This window comes from Propithecus coquereli, unplaced genomic scaffold (assembly GCF_000956105.1).
Source record: "Propithecus coquereli isolate 6110/MARCELLA unplaced genomic scaffold, Pcoq_1.0 Scaffold370, whole genome shotgun sequence".
Taxonomy (NCBI): Eukaryota; Metazoa; Chordata; class Mammalia; order Primates; family Indriidae; genus Propithecus; species Propithecus coquereli.
Window position 1 is genome coordinate 1,487,257 of NW_012149397.1, and position 11,711 is coordinate 1,498,967.

Here is an 11,711-nt window from a genome sequence, read left to right on the forward strand (position 1 = left end):
GGGGGGTGGGGGGGAAGCGGGCAAGAGCAAGGAGAAAGAGAAGAAACAACACAAGTTAGGTGAATAGGGAGCAAAACCATAACATTCAAGATCCGGGGGGTGGGGGGGAAGGGGCTGCTTTGGTCCAAAGAAATTTCTAAGCCCACTAGGAGGCAGAGGGACCGCTTGCTCCACCTGGCAAAGCCATGACCCACAATCTCCAGCAACCAGCCCAGAAAGTCAGACCACAACCTCTGCAACGCTCGGTCCCAAATGGTTAGGATTTGATCAGTGACAGCGTCATTTTTAATCCCACTTCTAATTTAGAACCAAACCGAAGAAAGCCAATATATGTTCCCTTCACCCATCGTGTAGGCTGCCCCTCATAGTCAGCTTCCTCAAACAGCCACACCTCTTATCAGGACCTCCCTTCACCGTTTCCACCGTGCAGCTTTCCCACCTCCACCTGCCTTTGAGTCTCTGCCAAGCGAAACCAAGCAGTGGTGGCTGCAGCTAATTCTCTTGCGATATATTGCAAACGTTCCATAAATATTGCTTGTTCTGATTCGGGAAGTTTTCGTTTATCTCCACAGAGATTAGCAGTGCAGAAATCAAATCACACACAGAATAGTTTGTTTCCTATGTTACCCTTTAAAACTCTATTCATCACAAAATTTTTTAAATTGAGACACAATTCACATAGCATAAAACCCACCCCCTTTAAACGTGCAATTCAGTGATTTATAGCCTATTCACAAAGCTGTGCAACCCATCACCACTCTCGTTTCAGAACATTTTCATCACCTCAAAAGGAGACTCATTAAACTGTCACTTCCCATTCTGCCCTCCCTCCAGTCCCAGCATGTACCAATCAGCTTTCTTTCTATGAATTTTCCTATTCTGGATCGTTCAAGTAAATGAAATTCTACATGCGGCCATTTATATATACCTGGCTTCTTACATTTGGCAGCATGTTTTCGAGGCTCACCATGTTTTAGTATATACCGGTGCTTCCTTCCTTTCTTTGGCTTAAGAACTTTCTATTCATAGCCATTAAGAATAAGCTATCAATGTAAAACCAAGTCCTTTTGAAATGTGGAAAATACAGATAACATAAAACGTGCCATTACAACCAGTTAAAGTCTATGATACGGTGGCATTAAGTACTACCCTTCTGCCCGGCCCCAATTTGCCCCACCCACCTGGAGCCAATGGCCAGTCCAGGAGGGGGTACCTGCCATGCTTCCTCAGAATCCCCCATGCCACCCACCCCAACTAGCACCTTGCCTGAGCTCCCCACAGCAATCCTCCATGGTAAGGAAAGAGGAGAGCCCCGAGGGAGGGAGACAAAGAAGAGGCTCTAGGGAGGACGATGCCTCCACCGGAAGGTGGTTGTGCTTGGGTGGGCCAGGACAAGGAGGCGGTGCCCTGGGCTGGCAGTCACCTGAGCAGCCCTAGCACATGCAGCGGTGGTCTATTTAGGTATGTTCAGCTCTAATTCCTACTGGTCCCCGGTGCAAGAGGTTAGAGAGACACCTGGGATATGTTTGGGTTTCTGTTTCCTTCTTTCCTTCCTTCCCCTTTTTTTCTTCACTCACGTCTTTCTTGTCCTCTCTTTGCAGAGCACCCCAGGACCTACTGAGTGAGCATCCCTCTTTCATGGCAGCAATGGCAATGATCCAGCCAATGGCAGCCTGAAGCCTCAGTCAGTCTTGTCTTTTCGGGCCTCAGGGGCACACAAAGTTTGTACGAGGGATTCAGGTACAAAGAGATGATTATCACCTTGGCTAATGCCAGATTGGTGAAGGGGGGAGTGCCCTTCCCTTGCGAAGCAGTCTAAGTGTCCTGGAGAGAAGGACTAAGCTGGCATAGGTTGGGGCCTGCAGCCCTGCACTTGGTTGGCTGGAGCAGGGTGAATTGCCTGCATGGGGTTCCTGGTATTTGAGAAGAAGCCAAGGACATAGGGAGCCCACCCTGTGGAGTCGGGGTCCCACCTTCCCTTGATTAAACCTGGATCCAGGTAGGTCTTCAAGGCTTGAAGGGCTGGGGTACTGCTGTCTGTGCTGTAGTGGAGGCCAGAGATGGCCATGAAGTGGTGGGCAGATGGGGATGAGAGGAGAGGCAGGTGTTGTGGAGGGAGCTTGTGCTTAAGGTGGTGGCAACAAAAGGAGAGGGAGACATTCCCAGGAGGAATCCCATCCAACCACTAACCAAGCACAATCCTGCTTAGCATCCAGCATCGGAACTGCTCCTGCACCTTCAGGATAGTATGGCTGTAGAAGCTGGGTGCTGAGGCTGGGTGCCCCAGCAGCCAAGCTGGACTGCCTGGCCAGGCTGGCTCCATGTGCCAGTGCCTTACTGCGTGTGCGCAGGCTGCTCCTGACAGATCTGCACATTCCGAGTTCCCAGGAGAATGGTGCATGCTCAGGGTGTGCGGCTAGAGGTGTCAGAGCCCAAACTAGCTTAGAAATGGCCAGAAGAAAGCCAAATCCCCTGTCATCTGATGCTGACCTCAAAACCCCCCCTGCAGGCACTTCTCCTACTCCCTCATGCATTGCTCCTTCCAGGCATTCTTTAATCATAGCTACGTTGGGGGCTGGGATTCCAGACACAGCACTAACAGTGCAGCAACAGCTGCAGCATCTCATAGTGACCTAGCACCAGGGTCCCAGCCCAATATCCCACCTCTAGCAGCTCACCTAGCACAGCATCCCTGTGAGGTGGCCACTGTCAGACTCACTGAGGATTAGAAACTGAGGCTCCAAAGGCACAAATGACTTGCCCAAGGTCAGGCAAAAGGATTAGAAGCTAGGTTAACCAACCTCTAAAGCTGTCTCCCAAAGAACAGACCATCTACCAAGGAGACAGGTTACTTCCAGGTAATTCCAATGACATGAGGTTACTACAAAGATGGATGAGTGCTCATGGGGGCATAGTAGGAGGTAGGCTCTGCCCACACCAGTTTGTCTCCCCTTTTCCTCCTTCCCCAGGCCCAATCACTGAGCACGCTCCTCCTTGAATACCCTGGGCTTCCACATTGCCCTGTCTTGGCTCTGACACCACAGAAGGATCCCTGCCCTTCATGTGATGACTGAGTTCTTCACTACTTGAGGTATACAGTCATGAAGTCCATTACCAACCCCAAGCCTCTCTAGCAGGAGAGAAGGTGAAGCAGGTGGTCAGACAAGTAGGGAAATAGCAAAGTGCAATGGAGTAGGAGGGGTCAGATGGAGGCTCCCAATCGCAGGAGGAGTAAACGCAGGTACAGGCCCAGTGGCTCCACACCTGTATTCAACCCCCAAGGTAATATTGTGGGGAAGGAAACATCTGCAATTCAGTAAAATCACATTTAAATCCTCAGGAAGATTTGCCTTCTCTATTCTTCATTTGTCATAACCTTCATGGGTACTACATCCAGATAATATAAAATAATACTTTCTGCATACCTAACAGTCCAGGTGGTGAGCATGCCATGAGACTGGCACTCTTAGATGCTTCTCTTGGAAAAATGTAGACAAAGCCATTTTTCCTAGCATCATTCAGCAATACGTAGGAAGAAGCTGGTAAAATGTCCATAGCATTTGATCCAATAGTCCTACCTCTGGGAATTCATATGAAGACAATAATCAAAGACGCTGACAAAGACTTACGTACAGAATGCTCACTTGCAGCATTATTTATAATGGCTGAAAATTGGAAGCAACTTAAGTGCCCAATGAATAGGAAAACAGTAAAGAAAATCAGGATGTAAACTATACAACAAAAATCATACTGCTTAAAAAATAATGTTTTTGGAAGAAATTTGATGCCACTGGGGAAATTACTAAGCTTCCTAATAAGTTACATTAGATTTAATAGCCCCCAAAATGTTCTCTTGGTTTCACTCTCAAATCTGTCTTTTCCCCATCTTCTCTATCTCAGTGGAAAGCACCACTGTTCTCCCAGTTCTTTAAATCAAAAATCTAGAATTTTCTTGTTTCCTGGACAGCCACTCCCTCAGCCAGTCCTACTGAATGAGGCTACCTTCAAACCAATACCTCTGGGCCACCCTTTCCCCTATCTACTCCCCCTCCCTTCCCCCTCCTGCTCCCTTCTCCTCCCCTCCCCTCTCTCATCTACTCCCTCCCCTTCCCTCACTATTTCCTTCTCCCTTCCCTATCTACTCCCTCCTCACCCCACACCCCGCCATGCCCTATCCTCACTAGATCTCCTCTCTCAGGATGATCCCTATGTCCTCCTGCTCCATAGTAGCTCCAGGCTTCCACTCTTTGGCCCAGAGTCCACTGTGCACCCACAGCCAGAGGTGTTCTGTGCAAGGTAAGTATTGGGAAATAGCCTAAGAGATGTGAGAGGTTTCAGGAGTTTTGCAGGGCTTTGCCTTGAAGCAATCTGTGAACATGTTAGTTCACAGAACAGAGGCTGCTCCCAACAATGGAGGCATTTGACAGAGGATGTTTGCAAAGCAACGTTTCTTCTTTGCTGCCAGCCATCACCTTGAGCTTTTTTTTTTTTGCAAGGCAGAAGCTCGGTTTTGGGTCCTTGGCAGAGAAGCTGATTAAAATGCCTGCCCAGCAGCAAACAACGTGCAGCTGGAACTATCTTAGACTTCAGGGCTATTCCTACATCACTCCTGACCACATGTCTGTATTTAGAGAAGTAGATTAGATTAGTACACAGACTCAGTGTTCTCACTTTATACATTCTTATCTTTAATTTGTATGCTCAGCTAGGTCTGTTTCTAACTTAGGGCTTAACATGTTTATCTTAGAAAAATTTTGCAACCATCTATTCTTGTAGACAGAATTAGGTAAGGTTCCCCTGGAAACATCAAAAAATGAGCTGTACACGTAATTCTTTAACAAAAGACAACTATTTGCTGTAACGATAAATACTGATGTGGGATTTCAGTTGGCGAATCACAGCTCATGGGAATGCTGGAGGACCCCTAACTCCCCCATCATTTAAACTGCACTTTGTCTCTGTCTCAATCATTTCTCCATCTATATTATTTCTTTATTTCCTATTATTTCCAAATCCCTTGCGATGATCCTTCCTTGGGGCCTGTTTTGCTGGGAGAGTAGTTAACTCCCAGCAGATAAGTCCATCACTTCACTCCCTGCTGGACTCCTCCAAAGGATCCCTTGCTATTCAGGAAACAAAACTGACAGCTCTTCCTGTTGACCTGAGCTTGGACTGGTGAGGAACATAAGAGGCAGCCATTGGCCCATCCAGCCCAGGCCTAAAGTTCACAGAAGAAAAGAGAAGGTCTCATCAGCAGAAAGTTGTCATCAGAGCTGAGTTGCAGGATGTTTGAGTGTGGAAACCCAGAGCAAAATGCACCAGTGGGAGGCTGTACTGGAAACAAGGGCAGCTGGTCCAACTCCCTACCCCCTACCTTGTTCCCCACTTCTGTGCTGTTTGCTCCTACCACCCTGGCTTCCTTCTGCACACAATGCCTCCTCTCTACCTCCTGTGGCCACAGCTGTGCATTGGGCCCCACTAGACCCAGCTCCTTCAGGAGCTGCTTCTGATACCTCCAGCAGCAGGTAGGTGTGTGCTGTGCTTTGTGTGCCCTTCCTTTGTGCCCGTGAGCTGGCAACTCTGTTCTATAGGTAATTAAGTCCCTGTCTTATCTTCCCAGGTGGACCGTGAGGTCTTCATGGTGGGATCTATGTCTGATCCATCTCAGGGAGCCCAGAGGAGCTTGACCTAATGCCCAGCATGTGAGTGTCATAGAAAGGAAACTGCATGTGCAAAGGCTGGAGGTGTAACAGCGTCTTTGGCAAACTGGGCAATGCCATGTGTGGTGTAAAGTGCAACAAAATAAAGCAGTATTGGATTATAACCCAAAGTATAAAACAAATGTCCATGAGTACATACTGATGTGTAACTAAATGACTGAATAAATTAATGAGTGGGGAAGAAGAGATAAATCTCCCATGCAGAATTCCAAATAAATTATGTGTATATTCCATTCCAAAGGAGGAAGAGTATAACTCCCCACACTTCAAGTGTGGATCGCACATAGTGACTTCTTTCCAAAGAGGACAGTATAGAAGAGGGGAAAGAGTAACTCTGCAGTGGAACACAATCTCTGCTGGATCCTTAGTGACATCACTTCTCTTGTTCTTTCTATTGGTAATTTTTCATTTTTTCCTGATCCAGAGATTTATCAATTTTATTTATTTTCCCAAAGAACAAGTTTTTGGGTTCATTGATTTTCCCTTTTTAAAATTTTCATTGTTTCTCACTTTGATCTTTATTATTCCTTTTCTTCTGCTTACTTTGGATTTAATTTGCTCTTCTTTCTCTACATTCTTTAAGAGGAAACTGAGGTCATTGATTTGAGACCTTTATTCTTTTCTAATATAGTAATTAATGCTACAAATTTCACTTTAGGTGCTGCTTTAGTAACAACCCACAAATCTATACTGTTTTTCTATTTCCATTCATGTCAAATTGTTTTCTAATTTTCTTTTGATCTATGAGATATATAGAAGTGAGTTAATTTCCAAATATTTGAGGATTTGTAAGGATCTTTCTGTTGTTGATTTCTAATTTTATTCCACTGTGGCCAGAGAACATACTTTGTATGATGAATACTTTCAAATTTATTAAGATTTTTGTAATGGGCCATGATGTGGTCTATCTTCATAAATGTTCCATGTGCACTTGAGAAAAATGTGTATTCTGCTTTTGTAGGGTGTAATGTTCTAGAAATATAAATCAGGTCAAATGGGTTGATAGTGTTGATCAAGTCTACTGTATTCTTGATAATTTTCTGCCCACTTATCTTATGAATTATTGAGAGGGGCATTAAAATCTCTGGTAGATGCACATATCTCTTCTTGCAATTTTATTAGTTTTTGCTTCATGCATTTTTAAGCTTTGTTATTTAGTGCACAAACATTTACAATTACTATGTCTTCTTCATTAATTGACTACATCATTAGTATGAAATGATCTTCTTTAATCCCTGGTAATATTCTTTGCTCTGAAATCTATTTTGACATTAATATAATTACTTCCTTTTAACTAGTGTTAGCATGATATATCTTTTTCCATCCTTTTACTTATAACCTTTTTGTATCTTTATATTTAAAGTACATTTCTTGAAGGCAGAATGTATTTGGGTCTTTTTTTTTAATCCACTCTGACAATCTCTGTCTTCTAATTGGGGTGGCTTAGACTATTTTAACATACTGGCTGCCACACTAGAAAAAAAATATTTTCCTTGGGGCCATGCTGTGTTACTATGAAAATGGAATAAAAACTTTGAAAACAAAATGATCCTTTCTAATTTAATGAAAAATTTGTTATTTTTTATTGTTTTCTGTGCATGAGTTATATGGAACTTGAAAAACAATTCTCGCAGCTCCTAAGGTGAAGAGATATGTGAGTTACATATGCTTCACGAAGCCCCAGGCTCAAAACTAGTGTGAGTTAAATACAACTCACATGGCAGTTAATGTATTAATCAAATGTGATTACTAATACAACTGAGTCTCTCATATTTTCCATTCATCTCAACTGTTCTTTATTCTCTTTTACCTCTTTTTATGTTTTCTTTGGGATTAAGTATTTTTTATAATTCCATTTGATCTCTCTTGTTAGTTTAATAGCTATAATTTTTTGATTTTTATTTCAATTGTTGCTTTAGAGTTTATAGTAGACATCTTTAACTAATCACAGTCTACTTCAAGTGATAGTATATCACTTCACATACAGTATAAGAATCTTAGAATAGTATACTTCTCCCCTTCTTGTCTTTAAGCTACTATATTATTGTCATCCATTTTACTTTTACATATATTATAAATTCCATATTACTTTATTATTCTGTTTAAACAATTATCTTTTAAGAGGCATGATAATAATGAATCATATACTTATCCATACTGTTACTATTTCCAGTGCCCTTCATTTCTTTGTGCAGATCCAGATTTCCATCTGGTATTATTTTCCTTCTGCCTGAAAGATGTCCTTTAACTTTTCTTGTAGTGAAGATCTGTGGGTGATAAAGTTGTTCAGCTTTTACAAGTCTGAAAACTTCTTTATTACTTCATAATTATTATTTGCTTTTTGGTGGTATCTAGTTGGTTGTTAAACCAATCCACTAAACTTTCCATTTCAATTATGATATTTTTCATTTCTACATTTCTGTTTTGTACTTTTCCCAATCTATTTGGTTATTTTCACATACACACTCTTTAATCCCCTTATTTCTATAAATAAACACACTTTGTCCTGTGTGTAGTAACTCGACTGTCTTAAGTCTTTATTGGCCTATTGCTTCTGTCCATTGTTTCTGCTGGTTCTTGCCCATTTTACATATTTGTGATTTTTCATTGTGAACTTATATTCTTTGAAACTATCTCTGAGCTCCTCCAAAGACAATCTGTTTCACATCTGTCAGTCACCTAGAAGGCACTTAAAACCTGATATCACTTTAAATTTGCAGCTTGAGACTTTTTAGACCTCCCAGGATGTGTGAACAAACCACACACATATGGGGCTGATATATATAGATATACATATATATCAGCCCTTTTATATATATATACACACACACACATACACACACACACACGCTCAGGGGAATGTTTGCCCTCAGGGGGAACATCTTCCTTGCTGTTCCTGTGGGTGCAGGGGTAGGGAGGTGAGGAGGGGTTAGGGGGAGGTGACGAGTTTATTCATAGTCCACCCTTACACTGAGTCTATCCTTCCAGAGTCCCACTTTATGCGGTCTCCTCTTGGCCTTCCTACCTTGGACAGGCCCTCAGTTTCATCTTCTCTTATTCTGCTCCTTCTCCACTCCAGGCTGTGAAAAAAGAAAAGTTCAATTTGACATTTGGCAAGCATCTTAAGAGTAAAAAGCGGCCTCAGTGCTCTAATTACTTCTTTGGGTTTCCACTTCCCTTTTAATATTTTTTTGCCTTTGAGAACTCTTAATTATTTTGTAGCTCATTGACACATCTTTTAAAAATTGTTCTTGATATGTATTCCAGAAATTTTAGTTGTTTTTTTCTGATCTTTATCAGTCATACTACTGGAAATACAAATCTTTTTATTTTATTTTATTTTTTTTCATTTCAGAATATTACAGGGGTACAACCGTTTAGGTTACATATATTGCCTTTGCACTGCCCAAGTCAGAGCTACAAGCGTGCCCATCCCCCAGACAGTGCACACCACACCCATTAGATGTGAATATACTCGTCCCCTCCTTCCCCCACCTGCCCAACACCCAATGTATGTTACTTCCATATGTGCACATAAGTGTTGATCAATTAGTACCAATTTGATGGTGAGTACATGTGGTGCTTATTTTTCCATTCTTGTGATACTTCACTTAGGAGAATGGGTTCCAGCTCTATCCAGGATAATACAAGTGGTGCTAGATCACCAACGTTTTCTGTGGCTAAGTAGTACTCCATGGTATACATATACCACATTTTATCAATCCACTCATGTATCAATGGGCACTTGGGTTGTTTCCACATCTTTGCAATTGTGAATTGTGCTGCTATATACATTATAGTGCAGATGTCTTTATTATAGAATGTCTTTTTTTCCTTTGGTTAGGTGCCCAGTAATAGGATTGCTGGATCAAATAAATGGTAGTTGTACTTGTAGCTCTTTGAGGTATCTCCATATTACTTTCCATAGAGGTTGTACTAGTTTGCAGTCCCACCAGCAGTGTATGAGTGTTCCTATCTCTCTGCATCCACGTCAACATTTGTTGTTTTGGGACTTTTTGATAAAAGCCATTCTCACTGGAGTTAAGTGATATCTCATTGTGGTTTTGATTTGCATGGAAATAAAATTCTTTCAATTTGTTCTTTAACAATACACAGTATCCATATATCCCCCCTTGATCCAGAGGCAATAGAGAGAGAACACACACACTTAGGAACCAGGCTGGCCTGAGATCAAGCCTCAGTCCACCAGCAGTGTGACCTCCATAGCTTGTTTACACTATGTGCCTCAGTTTCTTGATAGGGTTCTGTGAGAATTAACTGAGGTAATATATGAACAGCACTTAAAACAGGGGCTGACACTAGTAAGGATGATTTATTTTTATTATTATCTTTAAAAGTTGTAATCATGAGCCTGAGTAACAGCACACATCTTACCCAATGATCCAATACCCCCTGGTCCCTGGCCATCCCAGCCCACTCTACCATGCAGTCATCCACACTTGCACTGGTGGAGAGGTATCGACTATGACCTATTCCCTAGATGACAAGCCCAGCTGTGGTCACATATGGCCCCTAAGTCCAGAGCACAGTGCTGGTGAATGCTGGTCTGAGAAATGTCATCAACACACAAGCCTGAGTGGAGGACACACAGCCTTTTTACCATAAGAAATCTGAAAACAAGCATAAATCTAAAATAAGCATAAAATTTAAACACATGATTTTAAATTTTGTATTTTTTATGGTGGATAGCCATCATTTGCCCCAACAGCAATCTAAGCCAATAGTCCTGATTATTAAAAGTTGCAAAGTCGTAAAAATGTTCTCCTCCTTTTTGAAAACCATTTTCGTTTTCTCTTCATGAAACAAGGATGTCTGCAAAGCCTTGAACGAACAACAAAGCCCACAAAACTCACTTTGGTTCATCAAAGTAGTGACTGAAAAAGAAATAAATAATTCTTAACAAATAGGAAGAATTATGAATGTTCACTTTTTTATTTATCCAGGATAAGTGGTATTTCTGATGTTCTGATGAAGCTTAAGCCTTAGCTTTAATTTATAAAAATTACTCGATGGCAAATTAAATTTCTGATGCCATGTTGTGAATCAATAAAGGTTAACTAATATACAACATACAAAACAAACTTCCACTGTTCTCACTCTTATTTTGGAATGTCATTTAAGATTAAATGAACAAAAACCAAAAAACCCATAAAGTATATAAGAATAGTTTCCCTCCCTTTAACAGCTCTGATTTCAGAGTCTCTGTTAACTAAAACACTGCAAAATAATTTACCAGATTTCCAAAAATCTAACCTCTTATTGAAAACCAAAGTACTAAACTAATAAATGTGGAAAAGGATGCTGGGTTTAAAAATGGTCAGCTCTCTTTTTTTCTACCTCATTGCCGAATGAAATATTTCACAGGACTCCAATACTTAAAACAGATCATAATTTGTGTCATAGAGTATTACCACTTTCTGAAGTGATATTATACCTTTGCCTGCATCAAAATGGCCCAGGAGACCAGAATGAGAAAAATGAGCAGTTTATGTTCGAGAAGCTCTGCTCTTTTTCTTTTCATTAGGACAAGTACTTGGCAATAGAATTTTCCCATCAGCAAGGATAATTACGCCATTTGAGACGATAACGTTACTACACTTAGAGCTCAAGCAAGAAAAACTGAGGAAATGTGTGTGACGGGCCCTGCCATGTGGAACAGAAGCACTGCCCCAACACATCACGGTGGCACCAACAAGCAAGCTACAAAAGGAAAAAGAGTTCTCACCACAGCTGTTCAGGAGACAGAGCTTCTCTGGAAGTACAAAACCAGTGATTGTACACAAACAAGATTTGCCACCAATGTCCCTGGTGGAGGACAGCAATGTGTTGATGTGAAATTATTAGGCTCGGCCGGGCGCGGTGGGTCACGCCTGTAATCCTAGCTCTCTGGGAGGCCGAGGCGGGCGGATTGTTTGAGCTCAGGAGTTGGAAAACAGCCTGAGCAAGAGCGAGACCCTGTCTCTACTAAAA

At 41.9% G+C, this 11,711-nt stretch overlaps 1 protein-coding gene and 1 pseudogene across 1 annotated transcript in view; one reads left to right on the forward strand and one right to left on the reverse strand.

Annotated features, from left to right (window-relative positions):
• Positions 1–11,711, reverse strand: part of LOC105816401 (zinc finger protein 658B-like) — a 550,416-nt gene that overhangs the window by 396,274 nt on the left and 142,431 nt on the right. The window lies entirely within an intron of this gene.
• LOC105816398 overlaps positions 1–11,711 on the forward strand; it is a 97,241-nt pseudogene that overhangs the window by 80,740 nt on the left and 4,790 nt on the right.